The sequence below is a fragment of the Vulpes vulpes genome, chromosome 1 (genome assembly GCF_048418805.1).
Source record: "Vulpes vulpes isolate BD-2025 chromosome 1, VulVul3, whole genome shotgun sequence".
Lineage (NCBI taxonomy): Eukaryota > Metazoa > Chordata > Mammalia > Carnivora > Canidae > Vulpes > Vulpes vulpes.
In genome coordinates, this window is record NC_132780.1 from 162,086,708 (window position 1) to 162,101,692 (window position 14,985).

At 38.5% G+C, this 14,985-nt stretch overlaps 1 protein-coding gene across 6 annotated transcripts in view; it reads left to right on the forward strand.

Moving 5' to 3' along the window:
- SMAP1 (small ArfGAP 1) overlaps window positions 1-14,985 on the forward strand; it is a 175,162-nt gene that overhangs the window by 124,279 nt on the left and 35,898 nt on the right. The gene's annotated exons all lie outside the window — the stretch shown is intronic.

The following is a 14,985-nucleotide window of genomic DNA, read 5'->3' on the forward strand; positions in this document are numbered from 1 at the left end:
TAGACTGTTTGTTTTCTTCTTACTGTTTTACCTAATTTAAAAAAGAAAGAATTGGGGAGTTAAAGTAAGAATTATTGTCTTACAGAAAGCCATAACAAGGTGATAGTGACCTTATTTTGTTAGTTAAATAACTGTGTACTAAAGTGCCCTCAAACCTAAAGAAAAAGGAACCAAAGTTATAATAGCTTTTTAATACTTACTCAGTATTAAAATAACTGTGATAAGGAGTGTATAAGTTGAGGCAGAAAACCGTATTTTAGGCTCTATTATAGACTTATAGTAAATTGGAAACATTTTTTTTTCCTTCATGAAATTTCTAAAATGTTTTTGCAATCATTTAAAGCTTTATTGCAAGTGAGGCAATAAAAAGGGAAGAAATCCAATTACTTTATGTGCAAAACTTTCATTTCCTATTTAATGAAAGAAAGGAAGACTTTTATTCAGTAAGCATGTAAGCTTTACAGTCCCTTAAAATAAGTTAGAAATTTCCTTAAATAGAAAATAAGAAAAATATTTCCTTAGTAAATGCTTTAATGAAAGGTAGTTTTACTAAGTTAAAGCCTTTACTTAAGAATGTTACTGTCATGGTGAAAAGGTTCAGGAATTAAATATAATTGGTCATGAAAGTAATAAAAATAGGAAGTACTTACTTGATGTTTAACTATTGTAGGGATTGTTTTGAACGTTTTATAATATTTTATGGGCTTCACTACAACTCAGTCTCATTGAGATTGATACTATTACTCTTCTCATTTACTGATGAGAACCTTGAGAGACTTGGTAATTTATTTATGGTCACACAGCTCTTGAGTAGCAAAATCAAGATTTGTTTAAAAATTTTTTTTAAAGATTTTATTTATTTATTCATGATAGTCACAGAGAGAGAGAGAGAGAGAGAGAGAGAGAGAGAGAGAGAGAGGGAGGCAGAGATACAGGCAGAGGGAGAAGCAGGCTCCATGCAGGGAGCCTGACGTGGGATTTGATCCCGGGTCTCCAGGATCGCGCCCTGGGCCAAAGGCAGGCACCAAACTGCTGCGCCATCCAGGGATCCCGCAAAATCAAGATTTGAATCTGAACATAATGCCTTTAGAGTATGCACTCTTAATGAATATGCGCTCTTAATGAATATTCTGCGGCCTTTCAGTGTATTACTATTACAGCCAGAAGTGGAGATAGAAAGAAGGGGTTAACAAAGTTCCTACAAGTGCCAAGCATTGTGTTGAACATTTTGTGTATTAATTAATTCTCACAATAACCCTAGATAACTTTACTGTAGTCATCACACAAAGGAGAAACAAGATTCAGAGAGTGAAATTTGCCCACATTTCCACATCTCATAATTGGTAGAACAGATCTTTCTTAAAAGGAGACCACTGATAGGAGTTCATTATTTTCACATGAGTGTCTGCTGTGGATTAATTTAAACAGCTGCAAATACACATAGGGGAATAGCAAGTGGTTTATATCGTCAGCACAAAATTTCTAATAGGAGTATTCCTGGAGTGAGTCAACACACCATCTCTGCTAAATAATGGCAGCATAGTATACTAAAAAGAATATGAACCTTGAAGTCAGAAGGACCATGAACCTTGAAGTCAGAAGGACCTCAGTGTTTATGATTAAAGTTTAATTTTAAAATGTTAATTCAAAGTCACAGTTTATAAGCATTTTTGAATGAACCGCTCATCTACCTAATCCTGATAGACCCACATTATTAAACAAATGAGTAATGAGTGTCTGATGTGTGACAGACACTGTAATAGGCTCTTCGGATATAACATTGAACAAATCAGACATAGATCCTTGCCCTTTGGAGCTTAGAGTCCAGTCATGTTTGTGTAGTTGTGATTTGCTCTTGAGAAATTGTGATTTCTTGATATTGTCTCCTTGCTCTCCATCAGGCAACCCGATAGGTTAGGTGCCAGTCTACTGGATAGAGCTCATTTCTAAGAGCCTCCAGGAACAAAGGTGTTAGGTCCCATTTGTGCTTTCTCCAGGACCACCAGTCTTCTTTGTTTTTGCCTGGGTGTTCTAAGTTGAATATGCACTTATTGAGCATCTTTCATGTGATGAAGCCTATTCTATCATTGGGGGTACAAAGGTGTTATCAGGAAAAAGTATCCTCTCAGAGCTTATAGTTTGGGAGAAAGATAAGGGGCAGAGGGAGAGGAGAAGAAGCCTTTGCCTCCTACATATAGACTCTCCCTAAGCCCTCCTTCTGTTCTTTTCCTTCATTAAAAAGCAGTCAGAACCTATAAGCAGGGATGTAAAGCTTCATTATGTAAGTTCCTTAATCTCAGTCATGCCCTGTTCTAGGCCTTCGGTGATCCCTCAAGTATTCCTTGAAGGAAGAAAAGGAGGAAAGTGTGTTTCCAGAGATATGCATATTTTATTTTCTGGCTCATATGGTTTTAGTTGATCTTCTGATATTTTCATATAATCCGTCTTCTGTGATGTTTTGACATGCGCACTAGTTATTGTATTTAGAAGTCCTTCTTGAAAAATTTTCACTATCCACTCACTGCACTTGAGTCATAATATGCAAAGATTTCAAGTAGATGATGTTATTGGAAAACTGCTTTTTAAAAAAAAAATTATTTATTCATGAAAGACACACAGAGAGAGGCAGAGACAGAGGCAGAGGGAGAAGCAGGCTCCTCGCAGGGAGCCCGATGTGGGACCGATCCCGGGACTCCAGGATCACGCCCTGAACTGAAGGCAGATGTTCAACCACTGAGCCACCAGGCATCCCTGGAAAACTGCTTTAATTACATTTAAAGCCATGTCAAATGAGGATTTGATAAGAGGTAAGCTGGTTAACAATCAAAAAGAAAATTGCTGAAGATGTGCCTCAAAATAGAATTATTTAAATAACCTCCTGACTTCACACATTCCTCACTCTCACTGTACTTACTCACTTCCTTGTGACTGCCCTGCACTTCCCGCGGGTACTTTTGTCTGGCAAGTACTGATTTAATCTGTTTATTGTCCCATTCCATGCCCTTCATCCAGCAGAGAAACTCTACCTGCTGACTGGTCTCACTTTCAATTAATGGCTACAAATCTCTAGCAGGCATTGAACGTTGCCTTGTAGTCCAGTTATACTCTCCTTTTTCCTAGTATGTTTGCTTTCTAGTTTTCCAGAGTTGTTTTGTGCTTTCTCTTCTATGAACATAATACACAATCCATTTCAGTAATGTATTTGTTTCATGTTTGATCAAGAGAATAGCAGTCATACAGGAACTTCCTCATTTTCTCATCATGAAACAGGCAGCCAGTACATGTGCCCTGTACCTTTCTTATGAAATGGACAGGTCCTGCCCCTGCTGGAGACCAGCCGCTACAACTGGTCAGTATTTTACCTCACAACTTAATTCTTTATTTCTTCCCCTACTTCCTCGTTTGTTTTTTTCATTTTACTGTATCTTATTATCTCCAATTATTATTGTCTGTATCTAACACCATTTTTGAAAGGGTTATCTTTGGTCATTGTTTACATTTTCTTACTTGAGGTTTTCTTCTTGTTGCATTCTATTCCACCTTCTATTTGTTCTCTCTCCTGTGACTCCCCCAATTGAAGTCACTAGTTACCTTCATCTTGTTGTCAACATGGATTTTTCTCTTATCTTTCTTCTTGTCAGTTTTCTATACAGATGGCCATTCCCTCTTTCCTGAAGCACTTTCTTATCTTGGTTTCCATGAACTCCATTCTCTTGGTTTTATTCTTACTATTTCTTCTGAGTATCCTCTGTTGGCTTTGTCTCTTTTGCTAGGCCCCGAAGTATAAATCTCCTATATAGTGGGCTCCCTTCTTTTGTACTTTCTCTGCCTAAATGCCCTCAATTAGTCCCATAGTTTTAATGATCAAGGACACACTGTATCTCTAGGCTTGACCCAGCTTCAGAACTCTTGGCTTGTATATTCAGCATCCTTCCTATCATCCTTATGTAACAGATGTCTTAAACTGACAATAACCAAAAGAGATTTCTAGATCCTCTACCTGCTACCTCCCCATCTAAAGAAACCACATCACTAGTTAGCTCAATGAGTTACTTTAAGGCAAAAATCTGCATTGCCATGGTTTTTCTTCTTTCCCTCGCCACCTCTGACACATCACTTCCAGTAGCAAATCCTAGTAACTGTACTTCTCTCCATCTTCACTGTTACTATCCTACATCAAGCCACCATTATCTTTCCTCTGCAGTAGCATCCTAAATGTTTTCTCTTTTTCTCTCATTTGTCTTTTTAATGGTAAATCAGATCTTGTTACTTCCTTGCTTCACACCTTCCAGTGACTTTCTATTGTACTTAGAATGACATTAAGCTCCATAGACCTTGTGGAGTCATACAGTGAAGCCTTAGGCCCCTACCTGTGTCTCTGGATTTACCTCTTTCTACTCTCTCCCTTATTTGTTTTGCTTTAGCCATCTCTTTTTTTGTTGTTGTTTCCAGAACAAATCAGATTTATTGTGACCTGAAGACCTTTGCACTCTTTGCCCTGCCTACAGTGCTTTTTCCCAGATCTTCTCAAGGGTGCCTTCCTTATTCTTGTCTTCAGATTTCATTTTAAATAGCACCAGAGAGATGCCTACCTTGTACACCTGATTCAAGGTAGCCCACAGTCATTCTTCGTTACAACACCTTATTTTAAGTTATCCTATGACAATTAAGACTACTGTTTTATTTGTGATTATTTGTGTTATTGTCCGTTTCTCTACTCTGCACCCCCTCACATCCCCCAAATGCCAAGTGTAGATTGTCAGTGCCTGGAACATTGCTGAGCATGTAGAGGTTTCATTATTAAATAAATGACTGTCAATAGAGTAAGCAGTCCTTGTGGAAAATGATGATTGGCAAAAATGATCCTCTTCATGATTAAATTGCTGGGAAGGTTGAACCGGAAGACTGATACAATTTAGAGGAGTAAAAAGAAATGAAGAGAAATTGCTACATAGGACCAAATTCTTGGCTGTTTACATTTTTGTTATGCAAGCTCCTCATTATCAGGTCACTTTACTGTATGGAGTAGGGTTGAATGAACATAGGCCAGAGGTGATGAATTATCCTTAGGTTTAAAACAAGTAACACAGCCACTGAGCCTACAGTAAGATGTATAAACAGTTTAGTGTTTACGGTATTTTCTTTTTCCCTCCAGCTGATACTTTTAATAATCTACCTTAGGAAATTTTTTTAGAAGATTTTATTTATTTTTATTCAGAAGAGAGAGGCAGAGACATAGCAGAGGTAGAGGTAGAAGAGGTAGAGGTAGAGGCCCCTCGCATGGAGCCCGATGTGCAATTCAATCCCGGACCCCAGGATCATACCCTGAGCCAAAAACAGACAGATGCTTAACCGCTGAGCCACCCAGGCGTCCCCCTTAGGAAATTTTCTAAAAATAAGTAAGGGAGGGATCCCTGGGTGGCGCAGCGGTTTGGCGCCTGCCTTTGGCCCAGGGCGCGATCCTGGAGACCCGGGATCGAATCCCACGTCGGGCTCCCGGTGCATGGAGCCTGCTTCTCCCTCTGCCTGTGTCTCTGCCTCTCTCTGTGTGTGTGTGTGACTATCATAAATAAAAAATTTAAAAAAAAATTAAAAAAATAAGGGAGACAGCTACCTCTGTAATATTAGAAAAATATTATTTATCCAAAATATAAAAAGTATTTTTAAAATTAACAGCTATTACTATTATAGCAAAATGGTCCTGGTGGATGAATTATTACTAAATTTTTGCAGTTCTGAGAGGATCTGTTCATACAGAGATAGCTAAACTGATTAATATATTCATGATATTTCTTAGAATATCTATATGGGCCTTGCCATTTAGGAAGGTGTTTCCCTATACTAAAGATTCCTGGTAGGTAGCTAATAGGCTGTATGGAAATGTATGCACCAGCTCCTGATGAGGCCCAGCAGCACCATACTTGATGTAGTTTTGGAATGTTGATGAGATCTGGAGCCTATGGCCAAGAAAGAATTCCTGAGATGTCTTGGTGCAAAAAGGTGATTTTATTAAAGCATGGGGACAAGACCCGTATGTCAGAAATTTTGTTTATTTTCTCTTCTGCCTCGGTTTCCCACATCACTCATAGAAGTGAGGGTCGTGTTAGGGCTCCAGGAAATTGAGTTATGGGTCTCTGGAAGTTAGGGTATTGATAAGAATTTTTGTCTTGTAAATCACTAAGACATTTGTGAACCAAGGGAGATTCATTCCCTGTAGTGCTGTGATCTTTTTTTATTTTTTTTAAGGTTTTTTATTTATTTATTCATGAGAAACAGGGAGAGAGGGAGAGTGAGAGAGAGAGAGGCAGAGACACAGGCAGAGGGAGAAGCAGGCTCCACTCAGAGAGCCTGACATGGGACTCTATCCCAGGTCTCCAGGATCACTCCCTGGCTGAAGGCAGCACTAAACCGCTGGGCCACCAGGGCTGCCCAGTACTGTGATCTCTGTAAGTTAACCATTTGCTTTTTTCTTCCCTTAGCTTTAGGGCAACCAGGAATGCCTGAGGAAACACATAACCCACCTGGGAATGGGGGGGTGGGTATGGGGTGTCCTCTTGTGCTTTGCCCTCAGCTTGCCTTCTGCTTCCTCATCATACTACTCATACATGCATTTATATAGAGTGGAGATATTTAGGGTCCACATCAGACTTTATTTGTAGTCTCCTACTAATGTTTGAGCTGGTAAGGATATAAGCAATCTAATCCATCCACCTTATTCTTTAGATGAAGAAACGGGAGCTGAGTGTGATTATGTAGTCTGTAAGTAATGCCAGGATTTAAATCCCATAGCTTCTGACCTGAATCTCTGCCAGTGATAATGTTACCAGTGGGAGAGTCTGCGATGTGTGAATGGAGTTCTTGGTCCTTGGATTCCCCCATGAGAAGATTTACATGGGGATCTGTGCTCTAATAAAGACAGAAGAAAAGTAGCAAGCACAATGCTTTGTTTATTAAAGCAAAAGTACACCATGAAGGTGGGAGAGCAATCAGGTTTTCTGAGGTAGAACCAGCCCCTAGATTGTTTTGGGATTGGGTATTATTGGGTCTTTCTGGGCTGCGAGGAGCTATGACATACAGCGGGGTGGTCTCTGATGGAGGCTGTGTCCAGTCATTTGGGGAATTCCTCCCATAGGTTGGAAGGATGAGTTTTGACCCTGCTAGGATTGTACCAGAGCCTACTGGCAGCCTTTCTCTGTGGTGGGGAGGGGCTATACCTGCACTGCAAATGAATTATTAAGAGTTTAGAGGTTTCCCTGGGGCAGAGGTGGAAGAGGAGGGCACTTGCTCAACACCCACAGCTATCTATCTACACTAGTCTTTCAGCTGCAAGGTCTTGGAAGTCACCTCTGGATGTTTTGCCACCACCCCTGGGCTTTTATTGTGTAGCTTATTTATCACCCTTGCCTCCAGCTCACTGTCTCTATCATTACCTCTTAAGGACTTGGGACTCTGCCTTGGGGCATTCCTCCCACTCCTTTTTAGTTCCTACCACCTAACAATAACTTCCTTTTAATAGCTTTCTCTAATGGGTAATAAAGCATCTGGAACTAGCAGTAAGTATGCATATCCAGTGAAGGATGCAGTTGTCTTTTATCAGTTGGCTATTTGTGCTTACCCGAATCCTGCAGGAAATACGTTGCAGCTTTTATTTTTGTCTTTGACTTTAGAAATTAACAATTTTTCATACAAGTAATCTGTTCATCGGTTGTTGATAAAATATGTGATAACTTGTGTGATATGTTCAGCTGCCTTGAAAGTTTTTCCGTATGCTCCTCCCTAAACTAGCATCACTAAGAAGATATGAGCTTACTGCTCTCTACCTTTTCTTTAGTTTAAAAAGAAGATATAAAACTAGAAGTAAAGTATTGGAATATAGCACAGTATTATTCCGAAGTAACCACAACTAAGTGCCAAAGAGAATTTCCATTGTTCAGAAGAGAAAGAGACTAGGTTAGGATGGAAGCTAATGCAGGGGAGAGGAAGGAGATAGGTAATTAATACTAGTAGTGTTGTCAGGAGTAGATGTGATAGTGGTAGTAGTATCTATACCAGCAGTTCAGTACTTTAATTCATTGTGCTTTTATCTGAAAGAGCACAGTCTCCAAAACTAGATGTTAACATGACTCTTAAGTTGATTAACATTAACTAATAAAAGTAAAAAAATAAAAACTAGATTAACTACATGTGAACTCCATAAATGTAAGTTGTTACCATGGTTGTGGTAACATCAAATAATACCTTTGAATGGAATTCTTACCAAGTTACTAAAATACTTAAAACATGAATTTAGACCTATTAACATATTAACTATCAACTAATGTTACCTTACTAATAACTATATAAAGTAACATTCTGAAATAAAGTAGCTATATATTATTAGTTCTATTCTTTACTAACAGTGATTTTATTTTATTGTTAAATATTTTATTGAAAGTAAGAACTTTAAATAAACATCCTCTGTGTTTGAAAATTAAGTGAATGGTTTCTGATGCTGAACTTCAGTTTTCACCATAGATTTATTATACCACATTATTGCAAACAGTGAAAGAGTGAAATTCTCTACAGACTTCTTGTGATATGGTAATAAGTTGCTACAATTTCTAGAATTTACAACTGTCTATAAAGGAAACCTTGAAACAGTGTAAGGTGTATGATAAAGCAGGCTGACAGAGTATATAGTAGCACTCAAATAATTTGGCAGTGCTGTGTTCTGATCATAGTACCTGATGATAAAATGGTATGTAGAGCTATCAGCTTCTGAGATAATAGGAAGGAGAGAGGAAAGAGTTCAGTTATAATAGTAACACTAATCTCAAATGTTTATATTTTTATTTTTAAAGTTTACAAAGCACTGTTGCAGTATTTATCTTATTTTACCTTTACCTGTTTATGGTTTGCATTTCTTTATGTAGTTTTAAGTTTCTGACCTTTATCATTTCCCTTCGCTCTGAAGAACTTAGACCTTTCTGGTAAGGCAAGTGTATGGGCCACACATTCCCTCCATTCTTGTTTGTCTGAGAAAATCTTTTATGTCTCCTTTACTTTAGAAGGGTGATTTTGCAGACTACAGAATCCTAGGATTGTGGGGTTTTGCCCTTCAATACTTTAAATTTGGGGTTTGTTTTGTTTTTGTTTTACTTTAAAATATTTGACTCCAATCTTTTCTTGCTTGCCTTTCTTCTAAGGAGAAGTTCAGTGTAATCTTTATCTTTGTTCCCCAATAGATAAGTATTATTCTCCCTTTGTCTTCTTATAGAAATGTTTCTTTTTTCTTTTCTTAATTTAAATTTTAGTTAGATAACATGCAGTGCAATATTGCCTTCTGGAGTAGAATCCAGTGATTCATTACCCAGTGCTCATCATCACAAGTGCCCTCTTTGATATCCATTATCTATCTAGCACATCCCCTCTCTTTTGTTTGGTTTGTTTCCCTCTCTTCTTTTTTTTCTTTTCTTTTACCCCTTTGCATATATTCATCTATTTTGTTTCTTAAATTACACATGAATGAAATCATATGGTATTTGTCTTTCTCTGACTTACTTCACTTAGCATAATACACTCTAGCTCCATCCATGTCTTTGCAAATGGCAAGATTTCATTCTCTTTGATGGCTGAGTAATATTCCATTATATATAATATGTATATATAATATTCCATTATATATAATATATATTATATGCACACACACACCACATCTTTTTTTTTTAAGATTTTATTTATTTATTCATGAGAGAGGCAGAGACACAGGCAGAGGAGAAGTAGGCTTCCAGCAAGGAGACCAATGTGACTCAATCCTGGATCCCAGAATCACACCCTGAGCCAAAGGCAGATGCTTAACCCCTGAGCCACCCAGACATCCCCATACCACATCTTCTTTTTACATTTATCAGTCGATAGACATTTGGGCTCTCTCCATAGTTTGGCATTTGTTGACAATGCTGCTGTAAACATCTGGTTGTATGTACTCCTTCAAATCTGTATTTTTGTATCTTTTGGGTAAATGCCCAGTAGTGCAATTCCTGGGTTGTAGGGTATTTTCATTTTTAAGTTTTTGAAGGAAATTCCATACTGTTCTCCAGAGTGGTTGCACCAGTTTGCATTCTCACCAACAGTGTAACCGGGTTCTACTTTCTACGCATCCTCACAACACCTGTTGTTTCTTGTGCTGTTAACTCTAGCCCTGTTGAGGGTTTTTATCATGAATGGATACTGTACTTTGTCAAATGCTTTTTCTGAGTCTATTGAGAGGATCTTATGGTTCTTATCCTTTCTTTTATTAACATGATGTATCATGTTGATTGACTTACAAAATTGAACCACTTTTGCAGCCCAGGAATAAACCCCACTTGATCATGGTGAATAATTCTTATAATGTGCTGTTGGATTTGATTTACTAGTATCTTGAGAATTTTTGCACTCATGTTCATTAGGGATATTGACCTGTATCATTTATTTCTGCTCTGATCTTTATTATTTCCCTTCTTCTGCTGGCTTATTTGTGGTTCCTTTTCTAGCTCCTTTGGGTGTAGGGTTAGGTTGTATATTTGAGGCTTTTCTTGTTACTTAAGGTAGGCCTGTATTGCTGTGTACTTCCTTTTTATGACTGCTTTTGCTGTATCCCAGCAGTTTGGGGCTATCAAAATGACAATATTTTCATTTGCTTCCATGTATTTTTAAATTTGTTCTTTAATTTCCTGGTTAACCCATTCATTCTTTAGTAGTAAGTGCTCTAACCTCCACATATTTGTGATCTTTTCAAATTTTTTCTTGTGGTTGACTTCAAGTTTCATAGTGTTGTGGTTTTAAAATATGTGTGGTATGAGCTCAATCCTTTTGTGCTTTTTGAGGGCTGATTTATGACCTAGTATGTGATCTGTTTTGGTGAATGTTCCATGTGCACTTGAAAAGAATGTGTATTCTGCTGCTTTAGGATGAGATGTTCTGAATATATCTGTTAAGTCCATCTGGTCCAGTGTGTCATTCAAAGCCATTGTTTCCTTGTTGATTTTCTGATTCAATTATCTGTCCATTGGTGTAAGTGGGATGTTCAAGTCCCCTACTATTAGTGTTTTGTTGTCCATGAGTTTATTAATTGAGTTATATATTTGAGTGCTGCCAAGTTGTAGGCGTAAATAGTTATAATTATCAAATCTTCTTAATGGATAGACCCCTTAATTATGATATAATGCCCTTCTTTATCTCTTATCGTAGTCTTTGCTTTAAAATCGAATTTGTCTGATATAAGTATGGCTCCTTCGGCTTTCTTTTAACATCCGTTATCATGATAGATGCTTCTCTGTTCCCATACTTTCAATCTGCAGGTGTTTTTAGGTCTAAAATGAGCCTTTTGTAGGCAGCAGATGAATCATGTTTTTTTATCCATTTGGACACCCTGTGTCATTTGATTGGAGCATTTAGTCCATTTACATTTAGAATGATTATTGAAAGATAAGAATTTAACGTCATTGTGTTACCTGTAGAGTTCGTGTTTCTGGTGATGTTCTCTGGTCTTTTTCTAGTCTTTGTTGCTTTTGGTCGTTTTTCTCCACTCAAAGAGTTTCCTTAAAATTTCTTATAGGACTGGTTTAATGGTCATGAACTCCTTTAGGTTTTGTTTGTGTGGGAAACTTTCTCTCCCATCTATTCTGAATATTGGCCTTGCTGCATATTTTTCCCATTGAGCATGTTGAATATTTCCTGCCATTTTCTTCTGGCCTGTCAAGTTTCTGTGGACAGATATGCTGTGACCTGATCTGTCTTCCCTGTAGGTTAGGGACATATTTTTCTCTTGCTGCCTTCAGGATTCTTTCCTTGTCTGTATATTTTGTAATTTCACTGTGAAATGCCATGGCAATTATCAGCTTTTGTTGAATTTAATGGGGGTTTTCTGTGCTGCTTGGATTTTGACGACTGTGTCCTTCTTCAGATTCGGGAAGTTTTCAGCTATAATTTTCTTGAATTAACCTTCTGCCCCTTTTTATTTCTCTTCATTTTCTAAGAATCCTATGATACAAATGTTAGTCCATTTAATAAGTCATTGAGTTCCCTAAGTCTGCCTTCCTGATTCATTACCTTTGTTTCCCTCTTCTTTACAACTCCATAATTTTATATTTTTTGCTTTTTGTTTTGTTTTGTTTTTAAGAGAGAGCATGAGCTCGGGAGGGGCAGAGGGAGAGTGAGAGAATCACTGTAGAGCCCAAAATGGGATTCTGTCTCAGGTCCCTGAAATCAACGACCTGAGCTGAAATTAAGTCTGATTTTTAACTGAGCCATCCAGATGCCCCCATAATTTTATCTTCTGTATCACTGATTTGTTCTTCTGATTTGCCCATCCTCATTTTTATGGCATCCATTCAGGTTTGTATCTCAGTTATAGCATTTTTATTTTTTATTTTATTTTTTTAAATTTTTATTTATTTATTTTTTTATTTATGATAGTCGCACAGAGAGAGAGAGAGAGAGAGAGAGAGAGAGAGGCAGAGACACAGGCAGAGGGAGAAGCAGGCTTCATGCACCAGGAACCTGACGTGGGATTCGATCCCGGGTCTCCAGGACTGTGCCCTGGGCCAAAGGCAGGCACTAAACCACTGCGCCACACAGGGATCCCCGGTTATAGCATTTTTAATTTCAGCCCAACTAGATTTTAGTTCTTTTATCTCTGCAATAAGGGATTCTCTGGTATCTTCTATGATTTTTTCAAATCCAGTAGTATCCATATAATTGTTTTAAATTCTAGTTCAGACATATTACATGTATTTGTAGTCATTAAGTCTCTGGTTATCACTTCTTCTTATTTCTTTTGGGGTGAATTCCTCTATCTTGTCATTTTGGAGGGGAAAAAAGCTGAATAAAAGTTTAAAATTTTTAAAAAATTAATAAAATACATAAAGGAAGCTAGATCCTAGATGTGTTTTTATTTGCTTTTTTATGAGAAGCTTGATAGAGAAAATGTAGTAAGAAAGAAAAGAAAAAATTAAAAATTATGTATAAAATAAAATTTAAAAAATAAAAATATTAAAAAAACCTTTTTCTATAACCACAAAAAAAGAAATGAAAAAAACCCCAAAGGGTACTTGAACCTGTTCCCCTAGAGCTGAAGCTTTGCAGCACTCAGTGATTAGTAGGGTGATGGGTAGACTTGGTATGTGTGAGGGGTTTTTGCTCGTCTTTTGGGGGAGAGTCTTGCTGCTCTGATTAATAGGTGGAATTGCCCTGGTGGAAACGTACCTGCAGGGCACAGTAGGGCTGGGCTTGTAGTTTCAGCTTCCTCATTTAATTGATGGCATTGTTTAGCTCACTGAGGTGGGTCAGAGTGGCAGGCTTCAGAAGAAAATGGCTTTGCCTGGTTCTCTCCAGGGAAGGAAATGCGAGTCACCCCTCTTCAGTAAGCCCTCACAGGCAAACAGTGACCCCTCTTGTGTCCCTGATCCTTGCCTTCATCCTGTGTCAGAGCTACCCAGCTGCCCAGTGGTGCAGCATTCCTGTGTTTTGTTTCAGGCGCAGTTGAATGTCAAAATCCCACACTTCAAAGATCCCCTGCTGCAGGGACCTGCACTGATCTTCTGGGAGAAGATCTCCCTGCACTGTGGCTGGTGCTGGCTTGTCCCGGAAGGCAGTCACACAACTGCATCTTGGTTCAAAGTTTATGGTAAATTGCAACATACAGTTGGGGCCAGGGTCTGCTGCTCTCTGCAGATGTCTGTTCTCATACTGGTGAGAGGGATAGGTTGATGGCTCCCACAGGGTCCTTTGCCCCCACAGAGGCTGTGTCACCTCTACCAAATGCACCCCAAAGAGAGGAACTGCTTTTCCCCTTGTGACCCTGCGGATCTTCAGACTGCCTCCTGGTAAGTCTCCAGCTTTCTTTCCCACTAGAGCACTGCTCAGCGACCCAGGCATAAACCTAGCAATGTCTCAGACCTCTGAAACTTCAGAATCTGTACTCTTGTTTATAGAAAACTGGTGGTATTGTTACCCTCTCCTTTCTCCCTCTCAGTGTTTTGTTTTGTATTGTTTTGTTTTGTTTTTCCTTGTCTGTGGTTTTTGGGAGTAGTTTTCTTAGCAGTCTCCTGTGTGTGTTTTCAGTGTTCTACCTAGCTCCCCCGCCAACACCACTTTCTCTCTTCTTTCTCTTTCACTACTCCCTCCATGATCAGGGCTCCTTCTCCTGGTGAGTACCTCTAGCTCTTTTTTTTTTTTTTTTAATTTTATTTACTTATGATAGTCACACACACACACACACACAGAGAGAGAGAGAGAGAGGCAGAGACACAGGCAGAGGGAGAAGCAGGCTCCATGCACCGGGAGCCCGACGTGGGATTCAATCCCGGGTCTCCAGGATCCCGCCCTGGGCCAAAGGCAGGTGCCAAACCGCTGCGCCATCCAGGGATCCCCCCTCTGGCTCTTTTCTTCCACAAATCAACCCTCTACAGTTCCTTCCTTCCTGGGTCATTTTTCCAGATTGTAGACCTGCAGCTTTATTCTCTAAGACTTCAGATCGATTTCTTGAGTGTTAAGAATGATTCGACATTTATCTAGTTGTATTTGAGGGAGGAGGCAAACTTAGGATCATCCTACTCCTCTGCCATCTAACCTCTCTTCTCAGAATTTTTGCTTTATCTTTTATTTTCTGTAGTTAGAAAATTGTATGATAGGTGGAAGGTTTTTGTTGGTTTGTTTTTTAGCATTTATCCTGCTTGGTGTTCTCTGACCTTCTTGGATTTGCAGTTTGGTGTTCAACATTTATTTGGGTAAATTTTAAATCATTATGGCTTCAAATATTTCTTCTCTTCCTTTTTCTCTTTCTTCTCCGTCTCATACCCCAAAAATATGTATATTATACTTTTTATATTTGTCCCACTTGAATATTGTTTCTTTTTCAGTTTGTTTCTCTTTGTTTTTCCATTTTGGAAATGTCTATTGACATATTCTTAAGCTCAGAGATTCTTTCCTCAGCTATGTCCACTCTACTAACAAGGTCCATCA